Raw genomic sequence first — 6,000 nt, 5'->3', positions numbered from 1 at the left:
AGCAAACTTTTATCACCTTAAGTCAGTTGAAAGTATTGTGAACAAATAAAACAAAATCATGAAAAACTGAGGAAGCTTGACATACTTGTAGAAGTTCTTTCTTTCTAGAAGTTTTCCATTGCCGAAACCGTTCTGATTCTTGTTTTTAGATTCCACATTAACAAAAGCAAAATAAACAACAAGCGCAAGAAGAATTGATTATGCTAAACTAGGTTTCAGTAATATTGATGCAATTGTTATTAACAAATGCAAATTCAGAATTTCATGATGAAAATAGCAGATATAAAACTAAAAAAATAAATATAATAATCAGAGAGAGACAGAGAGGAACTTACAAGAAGCTGCGACGGCGATGGGCTAATAGCGATGGCGATCGGCAAAGATGTTGTAACGACGAATCTGTGGAAGAAGAAGAACTTACATGCAGATTCACAAATCACAAATCAGAGAGAGAGAGAGAGAGAGAGAGAGAGAGAGAGAGAGAGAGAGAGAGAGAGAGGAACTTACATGAAGAGGATGGTGCGGTGGCGGGCTCGGCGGCAGAGAAGAAGAAGAATCACAATGTGACAGAGTGATAGAGAGAGAGAGAGAGAGAGAGAGAGAGAGAGAGAGAGAGAGAGAGAGAGCACGAGAGAAAGGGATTTACATGAAGAGGATGGCGCGTCAGTAGGCTTGAAGAAGAAGAAGAAGAAGCTCTGTTTTTCGGCGGCTCTTTGCCTCTTTCCGTGACCGTGACTCTGTTTCTGGCCTCTACTCTCGGGCATTGGAGAAAAAGCATCAGCTTCACTGAGATTTTGGGGTTAATTAATGTATGTTCTGAATCTCTAAAAGTTTGGGATTAATTTTGGGAAAATTGAGTGAGACGGTGAATGCGGGAGTTAACGCGGAGATGATTTTTTGTTGATAAAAATCGACGAAAATTTTGTCGATTTTAATTAAATAAAAATCAACATTTTAACCGTCTATTTTATATAATAAATTTACACCATCCATCAAGTTTTAGAAAGAAATCTCAATTGTCTAAATTTATCGACAGTAAAAGCTGTCGATATTATAATTATATTAAAATAGACATCTGGTCCGTCGGTTTTTTTTAAAAAAAAAATTCACCCACCATTTTGCCGATAATGTGACGATAAAATGAAGGTGCTAGAAGGTTGCTAAAATAATAGACGACATGGTAGGGGTGCACAGACCCGACCCGGTCCCGAACACTTTAGGGACTAATTTGGTGTGATTTCATCGGGTTTAAGGTCGGGTACGGGTCTCAAAAATAGACCCGGTCATTGTTTCGGGTCGGGTCCGGGCCATAGCTCGGGTCACCCGGTGGCCCGGTCATCATACACAATTAATATTTTGTATTATTAGTGATAGATCATGACTATTCTTATGTGGAATTTAAGTATTGTAAACCTAAATATTTTGTGTTATTAGTCATTATAAGACTATAAGTTAATGTTTTATGTTTAGAATGCATAAAACTTTAGACTAATACATAAGATTGTGTTATTTGTATTGATTTAAATATTTGGTATTATTAGACAATATTAGTATTGATTGTGGTTATGCTTTAATTTTGAAGAAGGGTTGGTTCTTGTTATATTTTTCTAAGTGAATTTTACCATGTTAACTAATGGTTAGAGTCTTTGAAATTTGGATATTTTTACATACTAACTTACAAAAAGGTATCAACGTAATGTAATGTTGACAGCCCGGCTTTTACCCGGTATAATTGTGGCCCGAAAGTGTATTGGTTTCATCGGGTCTAGGGTCGGGTTCGGGTCTAATAAATAGACCCGGTGTATATTTTGGGCCGGGTCTGGGTCACATCAAATTCGGCTTCACCCGGCCCATGTGCACCCCTACGACATGGTCCTCGATTTTAATATTTTATTTTTAATAATTTCTTTTTCATTTTATCGACGACAAGCCGTCAAAAAGTATCGACGGAAAATCTGGCCGTCGATTTTTAGCATCGATAATTACATTATTTCTTGTAGTGAAAAAGCGCAGATGAAACTTCTACAAGGAAGTGTAGACGGACCTACCACAAGAAAATGCAGACGAAATTATTGGAAGGGAACGCAGACGAAACTGTTGGAAGGGAACGCAGACGAAACTGATAGAAGGAAACTCAAACGGAACTGCCGCAAGAGGGGCCAACTGCCGAAAAACTGTTGAAAAGATGGCAAACTGCCGAAAAACTGGTGAAAAGTGACAAAGTGCGAAGAGATGGTAAACTATTGGAAGGTAACGAAAAACATATGATTTCTCCACGAGAATAAGTAAGTAGTGGATGAGCTAATCGATGAGGTAAGAAAAGTATCAAATCATTTACAAAAGAGAAGGAAAAAAATGGTACGAAAAAAAGTATGAAAAATACGGTAATTTCACCATAAGAAAAATAACCTATCCTCCTCAAGGAGGATACCATCACTCTGATACCATGTTAGAAAGGGGAAGAGAGAGCAGTAGAGAGAGGATTTGTGTGTATTTTAGTTGAATAATACAATATAGAAGGATATTTATAGGTGTTAAGAGAATCGAAATAAAAAAAAACATAATATAATAAAACTATGAAAGAATAAGAAAAGATGAAGAATTTTTATTATATGTTATTGTTGATTCCATTCTCGCCGTCACTGCTCAGTAACATTTGTTGACCATAATAATCTGGCTGCTCTACCTCATTAAGAAACATATCCACATCTGATTCAGAAACCTGCATATACTGTAAGAAGTAATCATTATCGGTAAATAGATGTTGAAATTGAGATGATCCATTATCCATCATAATGTTGTTGCCGCCATTATTATTATCTTTAGTCAAAACATGTTGTTCTTGTTGGGGATTGACGATTCCATACTCATTCATGCAACCGTCACATTTACACGGATTAGAGCAACCAAATCCAGCACTAAAGCAAGCGCAATGCTTGTTCTTGTACTTTGACTTCCTACAGTTGCAATCTTTTCTGTGCCTTGCTGCTTCGTTCTCACCAAAAATAATCTTGAGTTGAAACGCCTCTGGATCACGTAATTCTATTTCTTTTTTTCTTCTTATACACTTTATCCTTATTGTTCTCATTATTCATGTACGCTTTGTAAGTACAAGAATCATTGCACAAATTTCCAGCATGAAAACATTCACAATAAAGTTGCAAGCATTAACTCTTTTGGCAGTTGCAGCAGTTGCTATTGTCACTCGCTTTCTTGTTACCACCACTAGAAACAATATCTACAGCTCCTCCTTTCATCTTATCACAAGAGCCCATCACAATAAATATGTGAGACGGTGATAGATTTTATATATTTATCAAATTCAACATCTATTTGCCGATAATAGTTACTTCTTACAGTATATGCAGGTTTTCGAATCAGATGTGGATATGTTTCTTAATGAGGTAGAGTAGCCAAATTATTATGATCAACAAATATTATTGAGCAGCGACTGCGAGAACGGAATAAACAATAACATATAATAAATATTTTTCATCTTTTCTTATTCTTTCATAGTTTTATTATGGTATCAAAATCATGGTATCCTCTTTGAGGAGGATATATACACTATCATCTTTTCGGTGAAAAATCATCATGTTTCTTATTTTAATCCCTCTCACAATGAATAATCAATATTTCCTTTTCTCATTCTTTCATAATTTTATTATGGTATTAAAATCATGCATGGTATCCTCCTTGAAGAGGATATATAAACTATCATCTTTTCGGTGAAAAATTACTATGTTTTTTTTTAACCTCTCCCACAATGAATAATCAATCTTTCCTTTTCTCATTCTTTCATAATTTTATTATAATATTCTATATAAATATTTAAATATATTAAATAATACTAATTGATTTTAATTATATTCTAACACACTTTTTAACAATCAATTTCTTACGGAGATGACAATTGGCATCATTGTCTGCAATAATCTCCTTACTCACTTTTGACTTCAATTAATAATACTTTCGTTTATTATTTTCGATAAAAAAATTAAAAAAATATCAAAAACTAAAAGATTTTATTATTTTTGTCATAATTTATTTTTTTTAGTCTAATAATTTAATAACATATTTTTAATTTACACATTTCAATATTGATGGTTATGTGTTGATCAAAAAATAATAAATTCTACTAGTCTTGTAGCATTTTTTAAAAACAAAAATACTGATAGAAATTGATTGTTGAAAGTTGAAACTTTGGAATGCAAATAATTTAGCTCTTATTCAACTTTTGTGTGACTTCACAGTGAGAGGTAAATAACTATTAACTGCACCTTTTTTAAAGTTAAATCCATGGAAGCAATGGCAGTCTTTTTTTGTTTTAGGCAGTAGCACTTCGTTTTTCGATTCGTAAACTAGCACGCACTTTAGAGGTGCATAGGATAGCTTGCTTTTAAAAAGAAAACCTGATGGACTATAATGGCATTCCATCTTTGGTATCATAATGAGGCCCAAGGCCCATAGAGTATTTACTTTATTTTTTATCAATAGTCTTCTTGATTGTAGAGGACTCTTTTGTCCAAAATTATTACTATTTTCTACCTTTTTTTTTCCGGACGATATTCGCAGTCCCATTTTCATAAAAAAAAATCAAGTCTTAGATGTATATTCTTTAAAAAAAAAGTAATTTCTCTCATTAAATTTTATTAATATATTTCTATTGTTTTGATGAGGGATGGCAACACCATCCAAATCCGTGGGTATCCACTCCGCCCCTACCCGTTCTGCACCAGGGCGGGTTTTTAGCGGGACGGGTTCTTGGGAGGGGCGGGACGGAGTCGGATTTAGGTCATACCCACCCCGCTATATATATAATATATGTCAAATAATTAATAAATGATTAATAATATTATATCATATTTAAATTTTTACTTTAATTTATGTTATGTATATGATGATAATTATACAAATTTTAAAATTTAATTTTATTTATTGGATTTTAATAATTATAGGGGCGGGTAGGAGCGGGAAGATACCCGCAGGGGCGAGTTAGGGTTCAACGTTTTACCATAGAAGTGTGGCGGGTTCTATACGAATTGTTGTACGGCGGGACGGAGTTGAGCAAAAACCCGTCCCATTGCCACCCTAATTTTGATCTTAATATTTTTATTATGGCCTTAATTTTTCAGAGACATTTTTCTTGGATTAGAAAAAGAAAAACCTCTTTGATAAAACAGATGCATTAAAAACATACCTCATATTCAAAGCAGTAGCAAATAAAATAAAATAAAATAGCCATTGTTACATTAATTAAGCAAAGACTAATGGTATATAATTCAATATTCAAGTATCTAATAAGGGAATTGATGAGAATTAACTCCAACTTGATTGCAACTAGTTTAATTTATATATATTCTGTTTGGTTGACTTCTTGATTACATCCAATTTCGAACGCTGTCCACCTTATTAATTAAAGTACTACCATTGCTTAATGATGAGAGATAGAGAAAAAAAAAAAAACTTCAAGAGTACTAAATTTCAGATAGGTGATGTGAAATTTGAAAATTACTTACATACTAAAAGCTAAGCCAATTCAACAAAAGAAAGGTAGTACATGTTCTTAGAAGACTAGCAAGCAGTCAAGCACGGTATATTAGGAGAGGAAAAAAAAGACTTTGGTGAAAAATGGAAGAAGTTGGTATTATTTTATATCACTAGTGCATTCATGCATGTTATCATTTGATCGATGAATGAAATGTTAAAATGAAGAGAAGTTTCTAAATTCTAACTAACATATAGATGCGTGACCATTTATTCTATTTTCTATTTGTCTGATTAGTAACTATTATGTTCAACAAGATGGTGAAGAATAAAGAAGTTGAGTAAAGTAACTTGATTAAAGGCATGCATGTGAGTATACCAATATGTGAATTGAATTTTGTTGGAGTGATGAACTTTCCCTTCTTTAACTAAGAAGTAATGTTCCAATAATTATATGGAAGAAGAAAATAACTTTTCTTAAGAATTAAACAATAGTCTTTTTAAAATTTCAAC

General features: G+C 33.3%; 1 pseudogene; it reads right to left on the bottom strand.

The window, feature by feature from the left end:
* Positions 1 to 2,608: 2,608 nt before the first annotated feature.
* Positions 2,609 to 3,275, bottom strand: LOC148554444 (protein tesmin/TSO1-like CXC 3; annotated as a pseudogene).
* Positions 3,276 to 6,000: the final 2,725 nt, after the last annotated feature.

The sequence above is a fragment of the Arachis ipaensis genome, chromosome B6 (genome assembly GCF_059453495.1).
Source record: "Arachis ipaensis isolate K30076 ecotype BB chromosome B6, ASM5945349v1, whole genome shotgun sequence".
Classification (NCBI taxonomy): Eukaryota; Viridiplantae; Streptophyta; class Magnoliopsida; order Fabales; family Fabaceae; genus Arachis; species Arachis ipaensis.
The sequence above is the reverse complement of the archived record's forward strand: the minus strand, read 5'-3'. Positions and strand labels throughout refer to the sequence as shown.